At 42.8% G+C, this 13,134-nt stretch overlaps 1 long non-coding RNA gene across 1 annotated transcript; it reads right to left on the reverse strand.

The window, feature by feature from the left end:
• Nucleotides 1-2,180: 2,180 nt before the first annotated feature.
• LOC131821506 (uncharacterized) lies at nt 2,181-8,461 on the reverse strand. Its single transcript, XR_009349931.1, has 3 exons — nt 8,313-8,461; nt 6,748-6,856; nt 2,181-2,298 (listed from the first exon to the last, which is right to left on the reverse strand). It is a non-coding gene; the product is annotated as an uncharacterized LOC131821506 (long non-coding RNA).
• Nucleotides 8,462-13,134: the final 4,673 nt, after the last annotated feature.

Raw genomic sequence — 13,134 nt, forward strand, 5'->3', positions numbered from 1 at the left:
AGGCATCACGTTACCCGATTTCAAGCTTTACTACAAAGCTGTGATCACCAAGACAGCATGGTACTGGCATAAAAACAGACACATAGACCAGTGGAACAGAGTAGAGAGCCCAGATATGGACCCTCAACTCTATGGTCAAATAATCTTCGACAAAGCAGGAAAAAATATACAGTGGAAAAAAGACAGTCTCTTCAATAAATGGTGCTGGGAAAACTGGACAGCTATATGTAGAAGAATGAAATTCGGCCATTCTCTTACACCGTGCACAAAGATAAACTCAAAATGGATAAAAGACCTCAACGTGAGACAGGAATCCATCAGAATCCTAGAAGAGAGCATAGGCAGTAATCTCTTCGATATCAGCCACAGCAACTTCTTTCAAGATATGTCTCCAAAGGAACAGGAAACAAAAGCGAAAATAAACTTTTGGGACTTCATCAAAATCAAAAGCTTCTGCACATTAAAGGAAAAGGACAAAAAAACAAAGAGGCAACCCACGGAATGGGAGAAGATATTCACAAGTGACAGTACAGACAAAAAGTTGATATCCAGGATCTATAAAGAACTCCAAAAACTCAACACACACAAAACAGACAATCATATCAAAAAATGGGCAGAAGATGCGAAAAGACACTTCTCCAGTGAAGACATACAAATGGCTATCAGACACATGAAAACATGTTCATCATCACTAGCTCTCAGGGAGATTCAAATTAAAACTACATTGAGATATCACCTTACACCAGTTAGAATGGCCAAAATCAGCAAGACAGGAAACAACATGTTGTGGAGGAGATGTGGAGAAAGGGGAACCCTCTTCCACTGTTGGTGGGAATGCAAGTTGGTGCAGCCTCTTTGGAGAACAGTGTGGAGGTTCCTCAAGAAATTAAAAAAAGAACTTCCCTATGACCCTGCCATTGCACTCCTGGGTATTTACCCCAAAGATACAGATGTCGTGAAAAGAAGGGCCATCTGTACCCCAATGTTTATAGCAGCAATGGCCACGGTCGCCAAACTGTGGAAAGAACCAAGATGCCCTTTAATGGACGAATGGATAAGGAAGATGTGGTCCATATACACTATGGAGTATTATGCCTCCATCAGAAAGGACGAATACCCAACTTTTGTAGCAACATGGACAGGACTGGAAGAGATTATGCTGAGTGAAATAAGTCAAGCAGAGAGAGTCAATTATCATATGGTTTCACTTATTTGTGGAGCATAACAAATAGCATGGAAGACATGGGGAGTTAGAGAGGAGAAGGGAGTTGGGAGAAATTGGAAGGGGAGGTGAATCATGAGAGACTATGGACTCTGAAAAACAATCTGAGGGGTTTGAAGTGGCGGGGGGGTGGGAGTTTGGGGTACCAGGTGGTGGGTATTAGGGCATGGGTTGCTTGGAGCAATGGGTGTGGTGCAAAAATAATGAATACTGTTATGCTGAAAATAAATTTTAAAAATATATAAAAGATGGAATCTAAAATAAAATAAAATGGCAGAAACATGGACTTCTGGAAGGCTTTGTTGGTTAAGTGTCTGCCTTTGGCTCAGATCATGATGCCAGGTTCCTGGGATCTATTCCCATATCAGGCTCTTTCCTCAGCAGGGAGCCTGCCTCTCCCTCTGCCCGCCACTTCCTTGTTCCTACTCTGTATTTCTTTGAAAAATAAATAAAATGAATAAAATGAATAAAAACCTTAAAACAAATAAAATAAAGTAAAGAGGAAGAAACAAACTGATAGCATTCCAAGATGATATAATTGTGCATGTTGAATCTCAAAATGGATGTTGTCATACGCTTATTAAATCATACGTAGCAAGGACGCTGGATAGAAATTCAAGTTACAAGTATATCTGTGTATATCATCTGCATCAGAATATAAATTTTCAAAAAATGACATAATTTTTGGCAGCACCTACTAGTTAGACTAAGTTTTTCTTTAAAGATTTATTTGTTCATTTGAGAGAGTGAGAGAGAGAGAGAGAGAGATGCAGGGAGGGAACAGGGGCAGGGGCAGAATCTTTCAAGCTGACTCCCTGCGGAGCATAGGGCCCATCTCGGGGTCCATCCCATGACCAATGGATTATGACCTGAGCTGAAGCCAAGAATCAGTGGCTTAAGTGACTGAGCCACTCAGGCACCCACTATGTGGAATACGTTTAACAAAGATTTTAAAAGATTTATTGGACAAAGTTTATAAAACTTTATTGAGAGAATTTCAACAATGAAGTACCCCCACATAAGAGTAGTTTGCATGTTCCAGCTTGTCCTTGTTTAAATCTGGGGCTGTCCTTCACCTGTAAGATAGAATAGTTGGAAACTTTATTCCGGAGACTTGTATTTCCAGTAAATTAATGGTACAGGAAGTACGCCATAGTTTCCCCCTTTTTAAAGATAGAAGTCCAAGCATATATTTCACCAAACCTTTTTGAACTTACCACACTTTCTACTGGCACAACAAAACAAAAAGACAGTACACTTTCACAACACACAAAAGGAAATGAGCCTTTACAGATGTAGTGGGGAAAAAGGGCCATCTGTACCCCAATGTTCATAGCAGCAATGGCCACGGTCGCCACACTGTGGAAAGAACCAAGATGCCCTTCAATGGACGAATGGATAAGGAAGATGTGGTCCATATACACTATGGAGTAATATGCCTCCATCAGAAAGGATGAATACCCAACTTTTGTAGCAACATGGACAGGACTGGAAGAGATTATGCTGAGTGAAATAAGTCAGGCAGAGAGAGTCAATTATCATATGGTTTCACTTATTTGTGAAGCATAACAAATAGCATGGAGGACATGGGGAGTTAGAGAGGAGAAGGGAGTTGGGGGAAATTGGAAGGGGAGGTGAACCATGAGAGACTATGGACTCTGAAAAACAATCTGAGGGGTTTGAAGTGGCGGGGGGTGGGAGGTTGGGGTACCAGGTGGTGGGTATTAGAGAGGGCACGGATTGCATGGAGCACTGGGTGTGGTGTAAAAAACAATGAATACTGTTATGCTGAAAATAAATAAATAAATAAAAATTTTTAAAAAAATGTCGTTTCAAATAGAAAGCAGAAACTGCATGCAGTTTCAGAAAAACTCCTAACAGCATGCAAGGAATTGAAAAACACAAGAAATTTACATGTAAGTCTCATTTAAAGGCTTCAACTTGAAATAATATTCTAATATATGATGCTGAAGGAATAATGCCAATTTGGTTACTGCTTCAGTGATGTTAGTAGAGAAAGGAGTACCACATGGAGTTTATACTTGGTTATGGTTACGTGGAAAACTGTTTTTGACAGCTAGTTTATCCCTTATGTCCTGTGTTAAGCATGGTAACCATTTGCCTTAATGGTGTTTGCCTTAATGGTGTTCCAGTTGGTAAAATAGATTATATGGTCACACACTTCACACGTGTCAGAATGGGTGATGTTAACAACACAGGAAACAAGAGATATAGGTGAGGAGCTGGAGAAAAGGGAACCCTCTTACGCTGTTGATAGGAATGCAAACTGGTACAGACACTGTGGAAATGAGTATGGAGGTTCCTCAAGAAGTTAAAAATAGAAATACCGTGTGACTCAGGAGTTACACCAGGAGGTTTTTACCCAAGGGACCCAACAGATACAGGTCGAAAGGGTACAAGCACCCCAATGCTTATAGCAACATTATCAATAATGGCCAAACTATGGAAAAAGCCCAAATGTCCATCGACTGATGAATGGATAAAGAAGAGGTGGGGTGTGTGTGTGTGCCACACACACATACAGTGGAATATGACTCAGGCATCAAAATGAATGAAATCTTGTCATTTGCAATGATATGCATAAACCTAGAGTGTGTTATACTAACAGAAGTTGTAAGCCTGACAGAGAAAAAAACAAGTAACATGATTTCACTCATACGTAGAATTTAAGAAACAAAACAGATGAACATATGGGACAGGAGAAAAAAAGAGAGAGACAGAAGCAGACCATGGGACTTAGCTGTAGGGAACAAACTGAGTGTCGATGGAGGAAGATGGGTCGACAGTGGGCTAAAAGGTTGATGGGCATTAAGGAGGGCACTTGTGGTGATGAGCACTGAGTGTTGTATGTATGTGATGAATTTCTGAATTCTACTCCTGAAACCAATATTACACTATCTGTTAATTAACCAGAATTCAAATAAATATTGGGAAAAAAAAAAAACGAGAATAGGGATCCAGGTCTCCACAGAGAAACACAAACAGCCACCATTGTGCATTTTTTGTTCAAAGTGGCAAAGGAATCTCAATTCACATGTTAAAATTAGACCAAAGATGTTACCAGATTAAAAAACTCATGCAACATCTCATGGAACATCTCTGTATTCTATGTATGGTACCAACAGACTCACACAATACAAATATCAGGATTAAAAATGATATCTGAAATAATATAGTATATATATATATATATATATACTATATATATATAGTATATATATACTATATATATATATATACTTACACATACATACACACACTTCTGAATACCCACACACATATGTAAAGAGAGGTTCAGAAGTTAAGGGATTCTCAGAGAGTCACACAAGTTACCTTAGAGCGGGTGGTAGAACCTCCCTCAGTGCCTCAGCATATTTCATACTAACTGATATTGAATCCATATATATTTTGTGTTTGATAAAAGCAGAACTTACAGCAGGATCTGAATATTATTAGCTATTCGTTGAAGTATTTACATGCAAAACAAGAAAAAGTTTTCATATTTTACGGTATAATAAGGCTTTGACCCAATTTGTTTCTCTGTATACTAGGGTATAAGTCAGGCCGTCAGGATGTTTGGGTCTCAACTACTTGGGAAAGTATCTTCATATGTAAAGTCTGTTATTAATTTATCATTAAAGTTATTACAGATAAATACAAGATACTCAGGAAAAGACCCTCATACTTTGCACTGTCAATGGATAACATACGGGCTTCTGGCATTTTAATGGGCTCTAAAAATGGCAGATTTCTCCCCTTGACATCAGGGTGATATCCAGTTACACGCCCAGCCTCTGCCTGAGGCAGCTTCTGGAGATCAGCTTTCAGGTCCAGTCCTTGAAACACAAAGGTACTCAATTGAAGCAGTAAATATGAAATACAAATGAAGCTTATGGTCTAGTGTGATAAAAAAAAAAAAATAATGTGATGGAAAAATGCATTTCACACCCTTGTTTTCCACAAGTGTGTTGTGCTTTATTTCAAGAGATACTGTAAAGATTAAACCCACTGCACTTCGTTTCCTTTCTATTACCATAGTGTTCTAGGAATAGAGAGCACCAACTAGCTAAGAAATCAAGTCTATATCATGCGTAAGATTTTATTTAAAAGTACAATGGGGTTCTGAAGGATGAGCTGTGTGTATTTGTGGGCCTCTAACAAATCCCATCCTGGTGACATCCATTCCCTACTAGAGCAACCTGCAAGGTATTTTGTCAAATTTCCCTAGTCAGATTTCAGGGCAAAGTCCCTCTGTATACCTTAGGATAAAGGAGTCACATATAGAACAAAGTTCCAAAAGTAACAGCAAAACATTAGTGATTAACAGTCCAAATTGTGTCTTACAGTAAGAATAAAAGGAGGAGGGTGGAAAGACTCAATGGACTTTGTTGTCAGTCGCATTGTGGAAACATCTTAACAGTGACTCCCTAAAATAATCCATGCCTGAATGGTGTCAATAATTTACGATGAGTACTTGATGAAAATGCTCTATTTGGAAGACATTCATTTCTTCTTTCACGATCATTGTAAGATACATTTCATTTTCCTAATCATAAAAGTATTTGCACACCTATCAAAGCAGCTTAATAATCATACTAATATAGTGACCCCAATGCCATTTTCTTGAATTATACAGCTCTTATGAAACGTACCATATCAAATGATGAACGACACCGTGTTTTTCATTCATTGAGCTCTTTTCTGGAGTTCCTGTCCTGCTCCACTGAACTGCATTAATTCCTGTGCCAGTAATAAGCTACTTTACCTTACAGACACATTTGAGTAGTAAGCATTCTATAGAGAACCACACTCCCTTGTTTGTATAGCAACACAGACGGTAGGAAGAACACAAACCTCTTTTAAAATTCTTCTGTTAAGTAATCTCTACACTAGTATGGGCCTTGAACACTCCACCCCGACATCAAGACTCACACGTTCTACAGACTGAGCCAGCCAGGTTCCCCAAGAACACAAACCTTGTAATGAAATATGCACTGAGTCTCCATGTGTCAAGCAGTCTTTGGGAAACCACAAACCCTGAGCCTTAGTTTTCTCATTTCTAAAATGCAGCTCCCATCCCTAGGCAAATCGGCATTATTCCTCACGTTGTAGGGTATGCTGACTTGGCACTCTGCCTGTGCTGCTGAAAACTGCTTGTGCTTTCCATGAAATGAGTGAAAAGGCCCCACAAAAATGTGCTAAGAAGATCAAATTAAACTAGGGAAATGATGTATAGTTTGTAGTTAAACATTTTCCTCCCCTTTAGAAAAGACTGCATTTTCAGGCACACCAATTAATTCCTGAGGGAAAAAGGGAAAGTCATTATGGTGAAGGGCTACATGAAACTGCACAATGTACACTCTTCACATTTTCAACCCATCTTCAGGAAATGACTGAGATTCCCTTAACATGTTTTCTTTCCTCCTGTCATGGTTTGTCATAATGCACGATGCACACATACACTCCCTTGCTCCAACGGACATCCTTCTTCCCTTTCCCTTCACCTTGAGCCCCAGGTGCTCCTTCCACGTCCTTCCCTGGTTCAGGTTTCATATCTCAGCTCTCAGGTGGTGCCTCCTTTTGTTTTGGTTTCTCTTCCCTGGGTTGTTGTGCCTAGGGGTATGTGTGTATAAGGGCCAATAAAAAGTTGTGTGGTTAATACATGCTAACAGTGTAAATAGACATCAGACATTTGGATATCAAATAATGAACAAGCATAAAGACACTCCCACTTCATGATTCTATGTGCTTGTTCTGAAAAATGACTCTTAACCACAGAGAGGCTACTGCAACAGGAGGTAGCCACCAGCACTTTGGAGTCTACTGTAAACTCTGCTGGGATGGATATGCACAATCTGTGCTTAATAACCATGGCAAAGAAGACACAGACTGTATTTCCACAGGCACCAGAAATTTGGAATCCTCCTGGTTCATTGTTTCCCTCCCTTAATCAGCAGAGAAACTTTTATCACTGTATCTGTTTTCGGTTGGTATCTCAACAAAACGTCCAGAGCAATAAAAGTATGGTAGCCTAAATCATCCAATATGGAAATACACCCGCACGCTGCTTAGACCCTGGGTCATCTTTTCTGTTTAGATTTGGATCTTGATCTGACTCGGCCACTCATAGTTCACGCTGAAAGTAGAATACTGGTATTTGAAAAATGTAATCCAAAGGAGAGGTATACTACTTCCAAGGCCTCGGGTTTAATCTGTCTTATTTTGAGAATATGTCATATTATTGTTATGTCTGCACTAGAAAGGTTCAGGTGTCTGGTCACGAAACAGATTCAGTGGCCGGGTCCTCCTTGACACTGTACACCGTGCACTGCAAATCTTGGGGACCCAGTTACAAGCCCCCAGTGTTCCGCTGTTCCTTGCTTTCTCTATACCACCTGCTCTACCACCTCCCAGGGTCCGAAAGAGGACCTGGCCTCTGTGCTCTTCAGGCAGGTGCTCCCGGAGGCAGACACCTCAACTAACACCCCCGCTACCCAGTCCTCGCCCTGTCTTCACCTCCCCTCCTCGGCCCACCTTCCCTGCTTGCCCAGTCCCCACTACAAGGACGAGCCCAATGGCGGCAGAGACGCCTGTAAGGAGAAGGGCTCTAACTCCTTGGTACTTACACCTAGGACGCCACAGTTCTACTGTCCCCACCTACCCCAAGGCCACTAACGCCCTCCCTATCCTCGCTCACACTTAAACTCCTGGAAGGACTGACGTGGGGACTTAACAGTTGAATCAGGTAGCGAGAACGCTCATAGCACAGAGAACACGACCACCTCCATCGAACTCAGCTCTGCGCTCAAAAAGTGGGCAGCAATGCACATGCCCAGCGATAGTTGCGCACAGCATTGAGCATGGGCACGCTTTGCTCACAGCAATGAGCATGCGCACAGAGTCGGGGGCGTGCAGGGTGGGCTGAGCTTTTCCTGCCTGTGCTGCTGCAGACACTCGCAATCACGGGGTCCACCGAGGAGAAGAAAAGAGGCTTGAGCAGTCTCTTTTTCAAACCACCCAGTCTCTCCTATGCATCCAGATACTTTGGGGACACACAGCCCCAGCTTACCCTGAGTGGACAAGGTGTCTCAGAAAAAGCGCTGAGCCGGAAATCAATAGGAAGCATTTTAATCCGAGATTGATGCAGGCTTCAGTAAGTCATTTCCTTCTTTGCTTTTGGGCGTTGTGTCACTTGAACGAACTGGCTCACCTCTGTATGATAAATCATTAACACCGGTTTTCCTTAGGCTTTGGTTGCACTACAGCACCTTGACATCTCTTCACTGGTAGCTCCTTTCTCCCCGTGAAACTGTATTCATTTGGTCCGTGTATGTTTCAGAAATACCCAGATATTGGTCCTGGGATTTAGCCTCAGTCCATGGTCACATGGTATACAGCAGTAGTGTCTATGCTCCTCAAATTCTGTACTTCCCAAATCACAGCTTTGCTGAAGAAGGAAACATGTCCCTATAACTGCTGGGTTTTACTCAGATTATTGCCACCTTAAAGTGGGAAACAATATAAAAGGATGGCAATATACACCCTTTTATATTGGATATATAAATTTATATTGGATAAATAAATTGGTGTTAAAATGTGGGGTTTTAAAAGCAGTTGTGAGTTGCTCATGAACTCTTGTAAGATCAGATATCTCATGCATACAAAGTCACGATTTGTCAGCCAGGTGTGCATATTGTCGAGTGGGGGGCGATTGGATTCCACAAGTGAGAAGATACGTGGGGCTCAGGATTGCCTTGCTTGTTTCTTGGACTTGAGGCAGGGCTGTCCATCTTGAAGACTTTTTTGCCCTGCTGCTGCTGCCAAAGAAAAACCTCTGGCTTCTTTGGAGCCCTATGTGCAGAGATCCTAATTCCCTGATGTGACTCTGTGCTGAAGCCTCATGTGCCTGCTGTGGGCCCTCTCAGTCTCAGAAGGAGCAGTGCTGCACTGAAAGCAGGCACAGGCTGAGTGAACAGGACTGAGGCTCTGGGTCGGTTGCGGATTGAAGACACCCATGCCTGACCCCAAGAACTGGGGGCACATCATGGAAGCTGCTTGGACTGTCCAAGTCACTGCACCAGGAAAAGGGCTGGTTCTCTGAGGGGCCCACCTAAAACCGACCTTTACGTTAGGCCTACATTTCTGAGGCAGAGGCTAGTTGCATTCCTAATTTTTGGTTCCTGCCACAACTACAAGATGAGGGGGGGCACATCACTGTGTGGATGACCCTCCATCCACTCGTGACAGACCGGGATATCGCACTGCTCTTTCCACTTTCTAGAGTAATAGAAGTATGCAACAATGGACTGATTAGCCTGACACTACTTCCCTCACCTTTTTTTTTTTTTTTTTTTTTTTTTTGGTGTACACACCTTATAAAGGAAGCTTGTTTATTCAAGGCACATGTTTCCAGCAATGGATTAATCTTTTACAGCCTAATCACTAAGTAAATGCAAGAGACAAGAGGGTCATGAAGTTATGTAACTCGTTCCAATGTGGATTTTTATCTTTATCCATCCCAGAACATGATAGGCCTTTCTAGTTGAATTATAGAAAAAGAATTTTAGGAAAACATTTTTGTCCTCTTTCTCACAACTCTTTCCTTCAAAATGTAGGAGATACTTGAAGAGATTTTGAATATTGATTTCAGGAGAAGGCACACCGATTCTCTAACAATAAAGCAAACATAAAGCATGGCAGCTGGGAAGAAGCAACGGCAGAAAACAAGGACATTATAACCTCTGGTTTCCTGAATGATTCTTGGAAACCTCTCTTCCTGAAGACATATTCGCAGTGTAGCCTTTCCAATGTGCTGTGAGTACTTGGAGTGCAAACAGAATGTTGAGTCTCTAGTCCCATCTGACTATGGGACCAGAGGCATGGCCCCAATACCCAGACTTGCACACAAAGCACGTTCACATGCCTTCCCCCCTCACGAAGTAGAGGGACTGGTGTCATGGACAGATCAAACTGCTGGAAACTGACTGCTTCCCACAGCCCCTCTGAAACCAAGGGCTCCGAGGAATATTCCAACTTGGCGCGGAGTCCAGGAGGGGCAGGTCCCATGGCTGGAGGCCACACGAGGGCCCCAGTAACCTGTGTTGCCTGCTTCACGTATGCCCAGCTCTTGGCTCCCTATCAATTGTAAACACTGCTTCAGGAGTACCACCTGTGTGTCCTGTGTGTGTGCCCTGACCAGCCCAACACTGTCCTATCCTGAAACCTTTCCTGTCAGCATCCATGTCCTCACCAGAGTATGCTCTGCCCCCATGGGAGATAAGTCCGTTTAAAAAGGTTCATGCAGAAACTTACAGACAAATGTACCTACATTTCTAAGATAGTTTTTCATAATTAATGGGATTTGTTTAGCTGCCTGGGATGGTTACTTTTAGCTATTTGGCTAGGCTGCACTACACAGATAACTGTTCACACTGAATTCTGATGTTGACATGAAACTACTTTTCAGAGGAAATTCACTTGCTCAAGTCTAAAATTGAAATTTCCCTTTTATTTTTATTTTTTAATTTATTTTTTATTTATTTTCAGCATCACAGTATTCATTATTTTTGTACCACACCCAGTGCTCCATGCAATCTGTGCCCTCTCTAATACCCACCACCTGGTTCCCCCAAACTCCCACCCCCCCCGCCACTTCAAACCCCTCAGATTGTTTTTCAGAGTCCATAGTCTCTCATCGTTCACCTCCCCTTCCAATTTCCCCCAACTCCCTTCTCCTCTCTAACTCCCCATGTCCTCCATGCTATTTGTTATTCACAAATAAGTGAAACCATATAATTGACTCTCTCTGCTTGACTTATTTCGCTCAGAAATTTCTCTTTTAAATCCCAGTTTTATTTTTAAGAAGATTTTATTTATTTATTTGTCAGAGAGAGAGAGAGAGAGAGAGAGAGAACACAAGCAGGCAGAGGCAAAGGGAGAAGCAGGCTCCCCACTGAGCAAGGAGCCCAATGCGGGACTCCATCCCAGGACCATGGGATCGTGACCTGAGCCAAAGGCAGCGGCTTAACCAACTGAGCTCTCCAGGCATCCCTAAACCCCAATTTTACTTTATTTTTTTTAAGATCTTATTTATTTATTTGACAGAGGGAGAGATCACAAGTAGGCAGAGAGGCAGGCAGAGTGAAGGGGAAACAGGCTCCCTGCTGAGCAGAGAGCTCAATGCAGGGCTTGAACCCAGGACCCTGAGACCATGACCTGAGCCGAAGGCAGAGGCTTAACCCACTGAGCCACCCAGGCGTCCCTAAATCCCAATTTTAAATATACATATATTAACACACATATACGGATGCAGAAGCACACACACACACACACACACACACACACATATTCATAATGATATTCATCTCCTCTTGGTGACCCTTCTCTGGAGAATCCTGAGTAATATACCGGATCACTCCAAGACTCTTAAAGGGCATGCCTGAGATCGATAATACCACAGTGTGGGCTGGTCTCACCCCGTCGCATGGGTTCTAAGACACAGTGACCAGTGGCATTTCCTCTGCAGACTGTCAACCATTTGGCTCACTATTATGACACAGGGTTTGGTCATCTCACTTTTGAGAGTTTACTTTAATTCCACAAAGGTGGACTGGCCTCCTGCCATGCGTCAGGTCCTCTACTCTGTCCTGAGGACACCAGGAGGAGCTGTGTGTTTCCAACCCTCCAGGAAGGAGTTAAGAGTCTGGGGAGGGAAAGAAACATGGAAACAAAACTTCAGTGCACTAAGGCAATGAGCGTGGCTGGCTTTGCTAACTCACTGATGACAGAAGGTTACTAAGAATATCTCACACTTAATTTTCCCATTGGCTGACAGTACAGCCTCAAGAAAATCTATAGGGTAGGTATACTTTCATTTCCCTCATTGTGTTTCCACCAGGCCTGCACAATGACAAACGTCTTCCGATGTGTGTGTCATATCAGACACAAGGCCCAAAAAGAATTGATTTCACTGAGGTGTTTTGCAAAACAGTCATGTGTTCTCTCTACATTTCCATCCAGACAAAGGAATATGCCAGCTTCCCTCAATGTACAGGGGAGTTACATGCCTAGGAATCCAGATGATTTAAATCTCTGCAGGGAAAGGTTTGAATCCCTGCCCGTGCTCAGCTTCCAAAGACCAGTAACCCCTCCAACCCTTTCATCGACTGAAACTGTGCTCTGACTCCCGCATATAAACCACTTCCATTTGATGAGGGTGTGTTGCTGTGCACACCCGAGTTTATGGATCAGTCAGCCAGATGACACCCAGTTCATGATGGACAGCTCAGGTTGTGTGGTAGCTGGGTGGCCTATGGTCAAGTTTTCAGTCTCTATAAAGGCCCAATGGCAGGCCTAGAGCAGCTTCTCCAAAGAAGAGTAGTTATCTGAGAATGCTGCAGGGCCTTGATCCAAAAGCTCAAGGGCCTGCACTGTGATCACCCTAGAGGAGCCTGTGTGCAAGGGCTTCAAACGGCATCCCTACCTGCCACTGCCACTTCAGATACCATTGGATCTGCAGGATCATGTGGCCTAAGTGGCAGAGCTGATCGCATGGAAGCCTGAATCAGCTACAGAACCTTCTCCTGTTCTGGCCCCAATGGAACCTAGCAGCCTTTTGGGTCACTCGGTAAATGGGAAGGAGTAACATACCCAAGCAAGGAATAGGATGTCTGCAAAAGTCCACGATGCCTGCTAGGCATCGTCCTTCTGGCTCGCCTTAGGACAACTCATTTTAGCAATTTCTTCTTCAGCTTGGAAGGGATGGCACGTTTCCTGCACACTACAAAGTTCCCAGAAGTAGAAAACCTCTAAAGTTTTGTCAGATTGAATTCACAGCCTCTGACACACAAATAGCTTATCCAAGATTCTGGAGTAACTGAGCACATCTCACT

This window comes from Mustela lutreola, chromosome X (genome assembly GCF_030435805.1).
Source record: "Mustela lutreola isolate mMusLut2 chromosome X, mMusLut2.pri, whole genome shotgun sequence".
Taxonomy (NCBI): Eukaryota; Metazoa; Chordata; class Mammalia; order Carnivora; family Mustelidae; genus Mustela; species Mustela lutreola.